At 38.1% G+C, this 17,224-nt stretch overlaps 2 long non-coding RNA genes across 2 annotated transcripts in view; one reads left to right on the top strand and one right to left on the bottom strand.

The window, feature by feature from the left end:
- LOC148361293 (uncharacterized) overlaps positions 1-17,210 on the top strand; it is a 21,908-nt gene extending 4,698 nt beyond the window's left edge. The window contains exons 3-8 of the long non-coding RNA XR_015851127.1: positions 6,591-6,689; positions 12,088-12,182; positions 14,898-15,184; positions 16,023-16,074; positions 16,198-16,264; positions 17,178-17,210. This is a non-coding gene — a long non-coding RNA (uncharacterized LOC148361293). The remainder of the gene's footprint in view (positions 1-6,590; positions 6,690-12,087; positions 12,183-14,897; positions 15,185-16,022; positions 16,075-16,197; positions 16,265-17,177) is intronic.
- Positions 11,863-16,276, bottom strand: LOC148361294 (uncharacterized). The gene is made up of 3 exons (XR_015851126.1): positions 15,933-16,276; positions 12,078-12,202; positions 11,863-11,987 (listed from the first exon to the last, which is right to left on the bottom strand). It is a non-coding gene; the product is annotated as an uncharacterized LOC148361294 (long non-coding RNA).
- Positions 17,211-17,224: the final 14 nt, after the last annotated feature.

The raw sequence follows: 17,224 nt of genomic DNA, 5'->3' as shown, positions 1-17,224 counted from the left end.
TACCCTTATAAATTTGCTGACAATTTTCTCTGTTTCCTCTAAGCGAGGCTAATCTTATGTAAAATAAATGTGAATTTTTCGGCCTACCAGTATTTAAAAAGGATACACGCTTATTATAGTTCATGTATTATGCTTATTTTTAAAAAAAATCAATATTGTTTTTTTAATGAGTGAAAGTTTTTTTTTTTTTACCATAAAGATGGGCTAAAAATACACACTGTGCCTTAAAGGGATTGATGGAACAGTGGCTACTGTCATAAATTAAAAGAATGTTGTAATAAATTGCCATTAAATGTATGCATTTTAAGTCAAATACTATGTTGGCTTTTAAACGTAAAAATAACGGAAATGTAAAAATATTAGTAATTTACCTTTTAAGAAATGTTCTACTGGTATCAGTTTTGATAATAGTTCAGGAGTTGAGTAATAATACCGGTATCAGTACATAATAAGCTGTGATCAAAAAACTATTGCTAAAGTCGCTTAGGCTATGCAATTTGATATAACATACATTTTTATTGATGTTGGGAGTATTGCCTGTTAGTTCTGGTTAATAAAGACAGTACTGAAATACAAATGTATTTGAAATCATACAAAATGAGTACTTTCTGAAAAGACTTGGCTCTAAAATGGTAAATACCAAATACTTGGATTAGTTTTTCTGAGACAAAAACAACTCAATTGTTAGGGTTGTTTTAATCTAAACAACATAACCCAGACTGTTTAGAACAAAATTAACAATCTTGGGGGGTTTCACTTTAAACTAAAATACTCTTCTTTTACAAAATTCTCTTGTACAAAATATTTCATAAGTCAAAAGTATTGAGTTGGTCCATTTCTTGACCCAAACTTGGGTTATTTTTACTGCTTTGAGTGTTGGGTTGCAGATACAAAGTAAAAGTGGTAAAAGTAGCTTATAACCGTAAGTGCTGTTGTCATATAATTTAAATTCTGAACTAGAAAAATGAAAGATTGACATTGTTTCGTGCAACTAGAGGAAATGCTGAATTAGAATACATACATCTCTATTATGTAACACTGGTTTTCTTTTTGGTCAAAAATTGTAGTCAAAAATTCCCATCTTTTGTACATTGCCCCCTCATTAGCGCGTCTGCTCAACCGGCCGTCCGGCATCTCCTCCGCACCGTTAGCGACTCCTCCATTTAACGTGCCACTAATCAATTAGCACATTAAGATGAAATGTTGCCCATTACATGTGAATGAGGATTAAGAGAAGCAGCAGGACGCTAATGGAGCGCCAGGCCTGCAAAACACTCCCGGAGACTTTGAACAAGCATCTCGTTTGACAAACCCGCACAAGACAACAAAACTTTCGGTGCGTGTCTTTGGCCCTGTGTACCTTTGCGTTTATGACTTTATGGTATTTGCAAAAATGTCCGCTCGGACAAGGCCGGAATTCCTGCTGGATTTGGCGGAACGCCCCGGCTTGGTTAGGTTTGCTTCGCATATCAGCAGCTATTGTCTTTTAAAAAAGTTTTATTTTGCCCCATTTGAATATGCTAATGGTGATTCAATTGTCATTCACAGCCACCTGGTATACAACTGACTGTGGGTTGCGTGTTGTACTTGTATTTGTATGTACTTGTATTTGTTACCTTCCTCTTCAGGATTTTTATTGTCATTGTGAAGATCTGTAGTCCTTATTGGAACATTTTGTTGATCCAAATGTGTCTGCACCCCATTTTAGGCTTCGTACCTGGTTTTAGAGCAGGCGTTACGGATAACATTTGAGTTGTCTGCAGATTGGCTCAGAAAACAGCTAACCAATGATGGTTTGAAGCACTGCTTCTCAATTATTTTCTGTCATGCCCCCCCTTTGAAGAAGAAATCCTTTCACGCCATCTCAAGATCGTTTTTTTTTTTGTTGAGTGATCACATAATATCGGTGGGGAGTAGACATTGATTGCTTCATATAAATGGTAACATGCCATCTTTGTCCATGCCACATATACGCCTTTCGGCATATTTTCCCTGAAAAAAAAACACCATAGCGTCTTTTCAGCGTGATTTGGTTGTAATGTCTTGAGTGACCGCTTAATCTATTTGGCTGTGTGCTGTCCGCTGCCAACATTTTTAACATAGCAAGCACACCGGTCTTTGCTTGTTTCCCCTGTGGTCTTAGTAAGGTGCTACAAACACTTCGTCAAATTTCCTAGCATTTGCTTTCGGGAAGAGATTTTTGTTTGTCTCTTTACCCTTTGCCTATTCCTGCATGTTTTATTTTTTTGTATGGGGTCACCTGTGGGTCTGCTTCAATTTTTGTCTGCACTTCATACTTCATACTTTTACTCTGTGTTATGTGAACTGCGTGGAGGCAAAAATGTAAACAAAAACCTCCAAAACACGGCAATGAGAACGCCATTGCGTCCTATTGTAGTGGAGGTGCAATTGCACTTGATTCTGGGTAAGTAAAAAAAAAAAGATTTCCAAAGTCAAATATGCCTGGCTGCTCTGGACGGAGCCTCGCACCACTCGAGGGGGGCCTGCCCAACTATTTACGAACCCCTGGTTTTAGGTGGTTTTCTAAAAAGGGGAAACCACTTTACTGACATGATAAATCAGGACCTGTGTCTAAGGAATTGTAAAATATTTGACCACTAGATGTCGCTGTTTTCTGTAGCGCAACCGAAAACCAATACTACAAAGCACAAGGAGGAAAACAAACTACGGACCACACCATTTTTCTTCTCATTTTTTGCCCAGTCTTTCACAAGGTTTTTGGTTTATGGGGGTAAAGGTAGAAGCTAGATGGCAACCTCATGTTGTTTCAAATAAATACAAGTTTCCCAACATCTGAATGTTTGAAAAATTGCACGTTTACATGATAGTTGTATGTTTTTCTCATTATTTAAATCAGTATTGTTTGAGAAATCATTGAAATGATCAATACCTTTTAAACACATTGATTTTTTCCCAAATGACTAAAATTAGCTTATAATTAACATAAGTAAATCACTCAGTGTCCTTTCACAAGGCAGATTTTTTGATGGTTGACTCATCTTATTGTAACCCTAATTCTAATAATTACAACTTGGTGATAACATAGTAATGATATGATAAGTTATCAGTTTAGAAACCCTTATCAAACTGGTAGCCTTTTTCGCAAATCAGTAACAAAGAAGTAGCTCTCAGCTTCAGAAAGTTTGGTGACCCATGTTTTAGAGATTAGGTTTAAGTTGGACTTTGGTTCTGGTTAGGGTTAGCATAAAGCAACGGTTGTTATGGTAAAGGTTAAAGTCAGGGCCTAGTAAATGCATCACGTCAATTAAATGTCTCAGCTCGAATAGAAAAACAAAACTTTGTGCTTGCGTTTCTCAACAAAAAATGTATTCAAGCCATTTTATTTTGGGCCGTAATATTGGCTCTTGCTGAGGGATTAAACCCCTTGACGTTGGATTTCCCATTCTTGCAAACACACGCACAACAAAATTGAATCAGTGTGATAGTCGTAATCATTTCACTTATCAAATTCTTATTTTCATAATGGGAAAAAGCCCAGCTAATCGGATTATAAACCAGGGAGTCCTTTTAGTAAGAGCTCTAATAAAAATCAAAACAGCTTAGTAGGGTAAACCCTGGGATACCCTCCAGTTGTCTTTCAATTTCCAAAGTCCAAACACCCCTTTTTCAAATTAAAGTTTTCAAGTGGTGCAAAGAAAAGTATATCAACCGATATCAATAAATAGCTCCGACAGCGCTTGTCCTCAGAACGTGAGGGCGACAACAGCAAGTGGCTGCCGATTTAGGTCGTCCATCTTTGTATCTATCACATGTGATCCACATGCTTGTACAGTGATCCCTCTAATTACGGATTTATTTTGTTCTGGGACTAGCTTTGTAACCTGAAACATTTGTAAGTAGAGTGATACCATAGTTGGGGAAACATCAGCAAATAAGTAATTGTGTTGGTGCCTAAATTTGAATATGCCTACTTTGTGTTATCTGTATAATTTTCATTCATTTTTAAATTGTTGGTAGGAATTGGGATTGAAAGTTTTTCAGTATTCTTAAAGCGACACTGTGTATTATTTGACCATTAGATGCCACTGTATTGTCCTGTGCAACCGAAAACGAGTGCTAAATAGCACAGGGAAGATTATAAACTACTGGGACTCAAATCGACCAAACTACACAATTTTTCTTTTCATATTTTTGCTCAGCCTTTTGCAAGGTTTTTATTTTTATTTTTCACGTACCCTTACAGCAAAATAGTCGACAGTTACGTCAGCTCCCTCCAGGCGACACTCATGTCAAGTAAAATAAATGCAATTTTCTCGACTATGAGTATTTGAAACAATGAACATTTATATACTTTTGAAAAAAAAAATTAACAATGTTTTTTTCTAAATTACATTTGTTTTTTTTACCACTGAGTTTTTAAGTATTACATACTGTCCCTTTGAGTCAGGGGTTCTCAACTGGTCAAAACCCACCATAGCACCTTGAATACAAGCCAGAACCCAAATCAAGAAAATATCTCCAATTCTCAAATATATTGTGCAGTTTGAAGCAGAGATAGTAGAAAATATTCACATTTTTAAAAAACAAAAGCAGCAAAACCTAAACGACGTCCAGTAATAATAGTCCCTTCCCAATTCCCTCGATTAGCTGCATTTTTACTCAATTTCTTCAAGATAATAAAATCAGTATCTATTCTCCGCTGTTTCTGCGTTTGGCCTGTGTATACAAACTTTATTGGTCTTTCGGTGTGAAATGGAGGGTGTCAACTTGCAATTATCGCCATCTGCTGATAAATATTTTGAACGGCCCTCCGATTTTTATTTTCTTAGCATTCTTTTGCCAAGGGCAAAGGTGACCCAATGAAAAGGGGTTGGTGACCCACTTTTGGGTCCCGACCCACCAGTTGAGAAACACTGCTCAAGGTTGTGCATAATTTGTTTAACAATTGTTTTTTCAATTAATCCCTAAATTACAAAAATGCTTATATAATTATATATTTTTTTGCTATTGTACCTACTTTTATTATCATAAAGTAAATGTTAAAAAAAACATGCAGATAATGATAAGAATGATAATGATGATTATGTCGACAATTTTTTTTAAAGGGTTGATTTGGAGGCAAATCCTCTTCAGGTTTTTCTTTCTATAATTGCTCTAACTTGGAAGTGGACCAAGTCATTACAGAAATGAGGCTAAACTAGATCTAGGGGGTGCTGTAGCCCCATCAGAAATGTGCTTATGTCTGTCATCCATATCCCCGAGAACTTGATATTTATTTTTCTAAAATATATTTAAGTTATTGACTTATGCCTCCAATCTCTCAAAGTCTAAATGATTTGGTCGGTTATCACGATCTTCTGTGCATAATGAAACGCGTGCCGGTGACACCTTTGTCCCCACATGAGGCTAGCTTAGCAAATGAGGCGTGCAGCCGGCCGCTACTTACTGACTCATATTCTCCCTTAGCTGGAATGGGAACATCCAAAAGCCCGTTGCATGCATTTGCATTTAGACAGCCATAACACACACACACGCGGGTCGTTATAGCACTGATTGAGAAAAGTTGAGACCGATCAAATTTCGCGGCACAAGCAAACTGGCAGTCTTTATTGTAACCGGATGGCTGACTGACGGAGGGCTCAGGGGTCGAAGGGCAACCCCAACGGGGAGCCCGCTCTGCCGTCCCTCCCTCCCGGTCTTCCCCAGCCAAGATGTCGCCGGGGCAGCAGAGGCCAAAAGTCAGGCGATTTGTTAAAGGCCAACTCAGACACTGCGGCCACTGGGGATCAACCAGACGCTTTAGGAAACAATCCGGAGTGTCACTTCCTTTCACCATACACTCATTCACTATTCAGAATACTATAGGGACAGCACTGGAATCCCAATTTTAAATGGTTATATATTTTTGATAAAGGGACATGTAAAATCCCTGTTGCGCACTAATTTACATGCATCTACCAAAAAGAAAACTAAATATACATAATAAAAAATATTTTTAGGTATACATTTCTGGAATCTACATATTTTATTTGTAATAGCTCAAAGTTCACAATTTTTCCGGTGTAAACATAACTATTTACTATAGGGGTGCTCATACTTTTTCAGCCCGTGAGCTACATACAAAATGACCAAATCAAAACATTCTACCCACCACAAAAATGCAAAACAAGTACTGGTAATCATTTTCAAATTAATTTATGTTTTATTTTTTCGCATTCTCTAAAGGTACAGTGTGTATTATTTAGCGCTTCTATTGGTAAAGGAAAACCTCATTAAAATGTCCTAATTAAACAAAATGATCAATAACTATTACTGTCTATGAATATGTATTTGTTTTAATGTTTGAGAATTTTTCATTTATTTTACACTACATGATCTTCCCCGAGGGACCTGACATAATTGTCCACTATCTTGCTGCATGAGGTAGCCAAAAAAACAAAAACTTTGCTTAAGGCTGGGCGAAAAAAAGAAAAGGAAAATGGTGCTATATGATCACTTTGAGTGTTCACAGTTTGTATTCAGGTTTGTGTTTTTAGCAGCCATTTTTGATTGCATTACTCAATACAGTGGCATTAAGTGGTCGAATAATACACTATGTTCTTTTGAAGGAGCTGGACAGAATTTGGAACCTTTTGACCCGCGACTGCCATCTCCTGGCTTGTGTCATTGTTGCAGCCTCTGTAAGCTCAGTTTTGATGCACATGCAAGTAAGTGTATTTATTGGATGCACTCAAATAATCTTCTTTTTTCATCTTTCTCGGGATTTGGGTTGGTGTGTGGACTTTATTTGAAGCATCCATCTTCTTACTTTCACGATTTTAATGCTACACTAAAATAGAAACCAAAAAAGCCCACAGGGGCATAAAGACGTCAATCTCCTGCAAAATTACCCGCACCTCCGTCCCCCTTACCTAATATGTTCTGCCCCAAAAAGCTTTGCTAAAAGCAAGATAAGTACAAGTACATAAGCGCGGTGTGAAATAAATCCTACCTAATAGAGAAAAGATTTAATTCAACTTTTTTTAAGACATCTAAAATGATGCACCCACTTTTAATTACCGTAACTAACACTGGCTAAAGCAATTAAGGATTCATGGGCGGTCTAGCATTACCAAAAAAAAATAATCTTAATTCCTGTAGTTGAATGTTGGCTACATTTCCCAATGGAAATATTGAATAGGATAAAAATGTAAACACCGTGATTCAAGCCTATGTTTTTCTATTGTTAATGTTTAAGTCCAATGACCATGCCATTGCAAGTTGGAGGATTAACACCAACCATCCATCCATTTTCTGCGCCGCTTATCTTCAGTAAGGTCGCGGGGGGTGCCGGAGGCCATCCCACTTATCTTCGGACAGTGGGAAGGGGACACCTTGAATTGGTTGCCAGCAAGTCGCAGAGAATTAACTCAAAAAGGTTAAATGCCCAATACTCAAAGGATGCAAATACATACATTTGTGGTACCCAGTTTAAATTCCAACATATGTTTTAATATTACCTAGTTATTATTTTCTATGTACTTTTGCATTTGTGAAATATTTATAAACTTCAATATCATACATTATTTACCTCTTAATAATAAAATGTTCATTGCATCTTATATCAGTATGTAATATTTTTAAAACAAATAAATAATTGAAAAAAAATTATCATCATTTATTTGTATATTTGGCAGACTCAGAATTCTCACTGGCTGCATGAGCATGATGTTCATGCTGACATGCTGCATTTGACCGCAAGATGGCAGCATGCCTCCAACAAAAATTATGCACTTAATGCACTATAACGGCCGTGCTTGACCAATGCTAACTCTGCCATCGACTGGTAGATCTCGATCGACGAGTCAGTGTCCTCTGATCGTCCTGTTCATGTTACTTACAGGGTGGCACGTGGCGGACTTGTTTGCTAGCATGTCTGTCTCTCAGTTCTGAGGTCCTGGGTTCAATTACAGCTACTGGCCTCCTTGTGCAGAGTTTGCATATTCTCCTTGTGCCAGCACGGGTTTTCCCCAGTTCTTCCCACATTCCAAAAACATACATGGCAGGATGAATCACGGTCAAAATATGTCTTCAACTGGCTGGTGTCCCCTTCCCACTGCTTAGATCGGTTCCAGCATCCCTATGACCCTAGTTAGTATAAGCAGTACAGAACATGGATGGATATAATATAATTTATCAAAAGAGAGGCTTCATTCTAATAACGGCAAAACCCAGTTGCAACCTGCAGTCAAAATAAACATCGAACAAGGAGAATTACGCCTTGCATATTTGAAACCGCAAAAAACGACCTAATGCTAATTGGTATCTATGTAGCAAACCTTTAAACAATGGATTAAACCTATTTATCATAACGTTCACAGTGTAACATGACTGTTAGTGCCACACTGATGAGCTCATATGGCAGTTGAGACCCACTTGAATTCTAAGAAGGCCTCCAATATGATTAGAGGCACGACAAAGAGGAAGTGGGATTCAGTGCAACTCATTGAACAATTCTGTGAATCCATCATTTTGTGTGAGTCCATGGTGACACATACCAACCTATTGACGTGGGGTGACAAAATTGTAATTATTTGTAATTCTACCGAAAGCTCCAACATATTTTGTTTTATTTTTTTTAATTACTGCACTTTTCAAACTATAAGGTGCACCTTAAAACTAAAAAAATGCCTTGTAATCTAGTGCACCATGTACACCAAAAAGTACAATACATTTGATTGGTAATGGATAATTACAATGATATGCTACTTGAATACAATAATCAGTTATGAAATTCAATTCAGTTTTGTGGTGAAACCCGATTTACTCGTGCTGAGGTGTTGAGTTTTTCCTGACCCGCATGTTGGTTTAAGATTAGGGGATGGTGTAATTGTAACCTGTGCAGTCCTTTGAGACATCTTGTGATTAAGGGCTTTTCAAATAAATGTGACTTGACTTGACAAAATGTCAGTATTGGTCTGTGGAATATGCTTGTTTTAGTTTCAGATGTTTAAGTAATTTTAAATTCATGTGCTTTATATATAGAAAAATGTTTCACAATTTATTTATTTTTTAGGTGTGGCTTATAATACGCTGAATGATTTTATATTTTATTTATTTGACTATAAGGGATTTTTTACAATCAAATACAAATTAAATTTAAATACAAAAGATATTCACTGGCTGAGCTGTGGGGCGAGGTCATTGTAGCCTAGACAAGAATGATGTTTACAGAAAAACAGCAAGAACGGGGACAACGACTGACGCAGGAAAAGGCTGATAAGCTTTGTTGGTGTGAGTCCTTTAGACGTGGCGGCGCCTTTCAGCGAGGAGGTGGCGACTAGGTGGAGGCCACGTGAGGAGTCTGCCACGGGCGGAGTCTGCCATGTGGGGAGCTCCTGGCCCACCCATGGGGGGTGGCTGACGCCCCGACGTATGAAAAGATGGAAGGAGAGACGAGAGATGGATGGGAGAGCAGATCGGAGCTCGTGAGAGGGAGGCTCGACGAAGACTAATTCGGCTAAATTCGATGGAATTCACTTAGTTAAATACTTTAAGAAAATAAATCTGCCCCCGTGTGAAAATGCCGACTATCTTTGTTCATTTTCCCATTAAGAAACGAGCATGCATTGTTACGAGAATAAAGTTTGTGTTTGGTTAACGGAGTCAGATAACTAATTCGAACAATTTGGTAAACGCTACATTTGTAATACAGTTTTTTCCCTAACAACGCTGAGCCTAATATGGAAAATATGGTATTATCCATAATATGAATTTCCATAATGGTATTGCCAAGAACAGAATTAGGAACATGATTCCTCCCTTTTAATCTTTCCATTTCTTTCACAAACTCTGGTTATGCAAATCTTGAAAAAAAAATAGTTTTTCACATCTTTGAGTTTTTTTCATTGATGTTTAGGGTTTAAAGGGACAGTGTGTAATGTTTAGGGCCTTCTAGTTGTACATAACAACTTTTCATCCTATAACAACAAACAGATTAACTATTGTACCAATGTTAATTTTTAGTTTAAAAAAAAATCCCAAGTCAAAAAAAATGTGTATTTCTTTTACACCGTAAAATCCCCACTCAAGTCGGCGCCATGTTTGTCCGGAGTCCTGCTGCCACACTGCCGTGTATCACTGGCCCTCGCTTGTACCAGACAACACAATGCCATCTAGTGGTCAAATATTACATATCCATTCATCCATAATCATACCTGTCAACCTCCAGGGCTCCATGCCCTTCCAAAATGTTGTATTTACCCTTATAAAATACAAAATAATCTTACACCATATTTTTTTTCAAACGTGTTTATTTATGTAGTTTAACATGTTATATTGTACATGTGTTTCGTTATATCATATGTATTGTTAATTAACATTTTGTTGTGAGATCCTGAGTTGCTCGACATGAATGAGGTTTATTATAAAAAAAAGTTCAAAAATTAAGTAGCTTGGATGTTCACCGTAGAAGGAAAAAATACATGCAAATATAATTAGGTAGAATAATACATTTTCTTATTCAAATTATGAATTCATTTTCTGTTTTAAATTATTGTTGGTAATATATCGATTAAGGGGATAACCACAAACCTGTCTTTTTCATTTTCTCATTTTATACTTCCTTTTTTCTTAACTTCTCTATACAACATAATAATTCGTAACATAACGCAAAGCAAGTGAGCCGTTTGAGAGCCGGCTCTCTTTAATTAGTTGAGCCGAAATAGCAGGTTCTCTAAAAAGAGACGGACTTCCTTTCACTACATCAAACAGCTCGCTTCATTTGCAACGAAAAAAACGATACCGAGATAGAGGATTCCGCAGCAAAATCATTTGACTTGATTGATTTGCGCTTGACAAATTTGCGTTTTTCCGTACAGATTTTCTCGTACGTCGTACACGTCTTAAAATACATAATAAACGTACTTTGCACGGCAAAACCGTACAGGTTGACAGGTATGCTTTATCTGCACCGCTTATCCTCAGTAGGGTCGCGGGGAAATATTACACAAAGGGGCTTAAAAAAATCGAGCCCATTTTTTATTTAAATTGTATTTATTCCCAGTTGAAGATCATTGTGTAATTGAAATATGTAAAATATTCTAGCATTATTTTGGGGGATATTAAAAATTGTATTTAACAACACCGTACTTATTTTACGTGTACTATAAATATAAATGAGTTATTTTGGGGGTCTTAAAATTAATGTGTACAATATACTATTTTCAGTATGTGAATAACAAAGTTATTCATATTTTGAAAGTAAAATAACAATCTGAAACATTTCAGTTACTTTTGGAGAATGACTAATTTTCAAATGATTTGCTTTATATTGCCATTTGGCCTCGGTAAGTGACATCTTGGCATTTTGTGCTGTATTTTTTGTCAAGCCACAGTTATTGGAGCAAAAATTAAAATGGTAAATATTAAACTTTAAATGAGTATACAAAAGAGGTCCTTTAGTTTACTTTTTGAATCCATAATTAGAATACACTTAAAGGGACAGTGTGTTTTATTTAACAACTCCTTCAGTCTTAAATAAAATATACTGAGTTGAATAATAAGCAAAAATACATGAACTATCATATAAATGTGTATTTTTTTAAATACTCATAGGTCAAGAAAATCCCATGTATTTTACACAGCAAGAGCCTCACCTGGAGGAAGCTTGCATAATTGTTGACCACCATGCTGTTACGGGTACGTAAAAGGCGAAAATTCCGCCAAAAACTCGCCCAAAAAAAGAAAAATTGTGCGGTTTGATCGCTTTGAGTGTCTGTAGTTTTTATTCTTCCTTGTGCATTTTAGCACTTGTTTTCAGTTGTATTACACAATACAGAGACAGCGAGTGGTCAAATGATACACGCTGTTCCTTTAAAAGTCATATTAGACCAGGGTGTGTTCTCTTTGGTTACCTCTCCTTTATTGACAATGTGTCTTTTCATGCTTTAATTAGTTTGTCTGCAGTTTAGGCTTCCTGCTGATCACTCTCTGCTTCCCTCTTGCAGTCTCACGTACTCCTTCATCTGCAGGGCCAAAAAACACACACACATTGTTAAGAAAATGCAATTTAGATGTGTTATGACTGTCCCAAAGCGCATGTTATCTCCTCTTACCTGTCTGAAGGGCCTCGTCTGGTTTGATGCAGACGGAAGCGACGGTGAAGAGCGAGAAAACGATAAAAGCGATCATGATGAAGGCCAGCTCGAAGCCAGAAAAAGGTGTTTCCATGGGCTTTTCACTGTTTCAATATAGAACACATCAAAAATTGACATTAAGGAAAAGTGGAACCAATTAAGATTACCTTCAGAGTTCCATCCATTATCTGCACCGCTTATCCTCAGTAGGGTCGCGGGGGTGCTGGAGCCCATCCCAGCTATCTTCGTGCAGTGGGCAGGGGATACCCTGAACTGGTTGCCAGCCAGTCCCGGGGCACACAGAGACAGACAACTCACTCACTCATTCACACCTAGGGACAATTTGGACCGGCCAATTAACCTGACATGCATGTTTTTCGACTGTGGGAGGAAACTGGAGTGCCCGGAGTAAACTCACGCAAGCACGGGGAGAGCATGCAAACTCCACACAGGAAGTTTCGATCTCATGATCTCAGAACCGTGCCGTGAACGCGCTAACCACTCAGCTGCCGTGCTGCCGGTCAGAATTCTATCGTAACCAAAAGTCTGAAAACATGTTTCATAAGAATCTGGCTTAAAATCATAACAGCTAGTACGACCTGTTAAAGCATACACCCAGTTAGTTTATTGACTTTGAGTTGCTATTCAGGAATAAAAAAACACTCATGTAGAATGTTGTTCCACATGATTATCCAGTAATAGAAGAAAAACTAGATCAACATTAGGCATGTAACAATACCTTTTTGCCGTTACAACATGAACCTCCCAGTACGACAAATTACACGGCGTTAAAGGTTGTCCAATAAAAAAGTTGAATGTATTGTGCTTTCATATACAACAGCAGTGAGCAAGGAAAAAGGCTAGGCCCTGCCTTGATGTTCTTGGCAGGTGGTTTATTGACTCAGTGGAGGACAGCATCATGTTTGAGTGGATCGCAGAACATTGTTGGAGTGGAGCAGTGAAAAATATCTGCAGGTATGACTGATATATTCAAGTCATACCTACCTCAGTGGCCAAAACATGGCTTATTCAAATTAAACTGAATGAAGTGCACTGCTGGAACTGCACAATTTGAATACGTCCCCATCTTTTAACTACCGGAAATACCGGACTATAAGTCACTACAATTTGTTTTGCGAGGCAGATGGTCGTGAGGGTGTCGGTGGGGACTTCGGATGCTTTCTGGGTCCTTCCCACAGATCGGTCGAGCTCCTCCATCAACGCGGCGGCGCTCTTTGCCCTGTGTACTTGCCAACACTAGTTACTAATTTACTATAATTATCGGGCAGGCAGTTATCGGACTGATGACAGCCTAATATGACGTTACCGTTTTCAGCACGATAGGAAAATAAACTTGATAATCACCTTCTGCCACACTAAATATTCCAAACATTTATGTATAGTGATGTTTGTATGTCGTAGTTCTATCACTTTGTCATGTGCGCAAGGAATGGGGGAGTTTAAGATCAGTTGCATGACTTATCATGTGTACAGGTTTTTGGATTGTACGGTCTTGTAATATTTAGTCAGTACAGTACATTGAGTTTTGTTTTGCAAATGTTTTAGCCACATTCCTGTGTATATTTTAATGCCAATTTAATTCATATTGACTGTTACGCTAATTGCTTAAGTTTGAGACCTCCGGTCACAGTTCACAAACGAGTTTCTTATGACCAACTCTGTAGCCTAGATGGTAGGGCGCCCACTCCGAGACTGGGAGGTTGCTGGTTCAAGCCTCAGCCGAGTCATACCTAAGACTTACAACATTGGTACTCATTGCCTCCCTGCTTGGCGCTCGGCATTAAAGGTTGAAATTGGGGGGTTTGGTCACCTTATGACTCCCAACACAGCAGTTGGATCTAAAATGGCGGCGCCCTGTTTGGCTGCGGCTGCATCGGCTCGCTACAGTTCAACTGTACGGGTGAGGTGTATCGACATTTCGTTCTGTGTGCATGGTTTCAAAGAATGACAATAAAAGTAAATTATATTCTATTCTATTCTTAATCGGCCACAATGTGTTACTTTTCTGTATTAGATCCCTGATTAGATTCCCTGTTAATTTATTTAGAAAAGTGTCAAACGGACGTGAATTAGTTCATTTTTATTGCTGTTAAAGCTCGCTGCTCAAAATACGGTGCGGTTTGTGCAAGAACAAAGTTGAGTTACTTCCTTAAATTTGGGCATGCATCTTTTAATCAGGTGTGCTCAGTAGTCCGGAATTTACAGAACTTTTAGTATTGAAACAATACAGGAAGATATTGCAGACATTATCTAGGTATAGTGATATTGGTACATATCTAATAAATTGACCGTGTATCAAAACGGGCAAAATGATGTTGATTTGGATGAGCTCTAAACAAGTCAATATAGTTCACAGACAATAGTGCTTCCAAATATTTCGAATCTTCTGTAGTTCTCCAGTTTAGAGCAGATAACGAAATAAACATTTTCTATAAAGCTATGAAAATCGGAAAAAATCCAACAATGCTCATTTTTGTATTGCCAATTTTGATTGCTCCTTATTTATTTATAGTTGCAGTAGCAACAGGTCTAGTGTGCGGTTTCTTTCTGTCCGAGAACAACTTTCCACTTAAAAATGACGCTCCTAAATGCTTTCGAATCCGGAAAATTATCTTTTTGTATTTTCAAATATGACTTTCAAAGGTCTTTCTATGGTTTATTTAATTATTTTTATTTATTATTTATTTATTAATTTACTTCATTTGTTCATGAACTGTGGGCCCTGACTGAAAGAACAAGTTCCCGGATACAAGCAGCTGACATGAGTTTACTCCGCAGGGAGGCTGGGCTCTCCCTTTGAGCTGGGTGAGAAGCTCGGTTATCTGGGGGGTACTCCGTGTAGAGCCGCTGCTCCTCCGCATTGAGAGGAGCCAGCTTAGGTGGCTCCAGCATCTGATAAGAATGCCTGCCTCTGGAGAAGTTCTTGGCATGTCCCACTGGCAGGAGGCCCTGGGGACGACACAGGACACGCCTCGGGATCCCGTTGGATGAGCTGGATAAAGTGGCTGATGATAGGGGGGTCTGGGCTTCCCTGCTTAGACTGCTGCCACAGCAACCGGTCCCGGGTAAGTGGAAGAAAATAGATGGATTGATAGATCAATGATTGGATGGACTTTCAATGTTTGACATCTCTGAGGTCATCTACGCGATAGGCAAAGTAACATCAAATAAACACATTGTCTTTTGAATTAAGCTCCAAGAAACACTTTGGAGCGAGATTCTGGTTTTGTTAGCCTTTCTTTTACTGTAAATTGATGTGTCATAAAATGTTGCATTTACAGAAAGGCCGTGACCTCACATGTGTGCAAATGCATGCATACAAAATACAGGTTGCACGGTTGAAGTCAACACTATTTTTTGTCATATCAGTCCAGCTCTGTGTACAGCATAAACCTGATTTACGGTAGTTAACCTTGAACAAATTACCTCTGAGTTCAACAAAAATATCATTGTTTCTATTCAATTTCACTTAAAATATGGATGGTTGTCATCATGTCTATAGTTTTGTAAATTAAACACGGCTCTTTTCAGGAATCCCGACATGGATAACACCTCATAATAATAACATTCTGTATCTTGTGTTAAGGTTTCAAATGTGATTTTGTTATCTCGCTGTATAGTAAAGTTTAGTTCATACAATACTCTGCTTGCACACTCAATGAGAAGCCTTCGCTCACATTCCTTATTACCTGTCAGACAGGTAACGAGGATTGTGCGCTAAGGTATTTTGAGTAGAAATTAAAAAAAAAGACTACAGGTAACGAGGATTGTGCGCTAAGGTATTTTGAGTAGAAATTAAAAAAAAAGACTCACCATGGGGGAAAAAATAAGCACGAATGTGTCGAATTCACACAAACATGAACAGGAAACTATTTAATCTCCATGATATGATCCAATGTACAGGCAGAGTCCAGCACGAGTCCAAGAGGGACGTACAACTGCATCCTAGCGCAAGGTACACACTTCCCTCACACCTATGCACACACTCGGGGAGGTAACCACCATGTGGACTTTGCTATGATATAAAAACAAACTGTCTCCTCCCTTTGGTGTGATGTGACGTTCCCCGACTGACAAGAGGAGGAAGTTCACTAGGGAGAAATTTGACATCCCGGTCTTCAGACAATCATCTCTTCGTTGCACCGGTAAATGCAGCTCCCTTCATTATAACAAACAAAAGAGGATTACAGTCTAACATTTGTGTTACATAACTCAGCTCCACAATCTCAAATTTACACTTACATCAGCTAAGAGTTCTCACCTTCAGTTTGCCCACGACCTTCGCATATTACCCCAGCCAATGTGAAAAGGCCAAAAACCAGGAGGGAAAAAACAACTGTGATGGCCTCCAGGTCACTCAAAAAGTTGGCCATAGTTGTCCAACACTGGTAACTAACCAAACATGAGCACCAAAAGTGCACTCACACACACTTATAGTAAAGTACACGCTTACACTTCTCAAGTTCAAGTCAGATCAAGTTGACCCAAATTAATAATGAATAGCCTTTGTGTTTTCTGTGTGTCTGCGTTTTAACACTTGTGGTCATTTGCATCTAAATAAATGCTCATTATTTGTTCTGGAAACAGCAAATGTAATGAAACATGAACCAGTCTTTTTAACCACAAATAATTGATAGTAACCCTCCAAAATTTCCAACTCCCTCTCTAGTGGCTGTTTTACAACCAGGAAGTGGAAATAAGAGGAGTTAAAGGAATAACAAATTGCCATTAATTTAATGACATTTAGGGGTAATCGTATGTTCACATTTGATTGTGTTTTGGTAAAAAAAGAAAAATCTGGTGAGGAGAAAATGTTACGTACTAATAGTGTCTGGAAGTGGGATCGGTGACCTTGCTGTCATTCAAATTTATGACAACTCTGCCCCAAGTAGGCATGCTTTATGAACCAATTCAATGAAATAAACGCTGTTACACTACTGTTTTTATAAAGAGCACCATTAATGAGCCTTATTTTCCTTTTTATCTAGTTTTTTCTATTTATGAAGGAAGGGACTGAAAAAAATTGTCTATAGGCGTCACTGTTCTCTGTTTCAACAGGTGCCAACCACCTGATTATTGCAAACTACAGACTATTATTACACCAT

This window comes from Urocampus carinirostris, chromosome 8, assembly GCF_059441175.1.
Source record: "Urocampus carinirostris isolate Australia breed hairy pipefish chromosome 8, RoL_Ucar_1.0, whole genome shotgun sequence".
Taxonomy (NCBI): Eukaryota; Metazoa; Chordata; class Actinopteri; order Syngnathiformes; family Syngnathidae; genus Urocampus; species Urocampus carinirostris.
The sequence above is the reverse complement of the archived record's forward strand: the minus strand, read 5'-3'. Positions and strand labels throughout refer to the sequence as shown.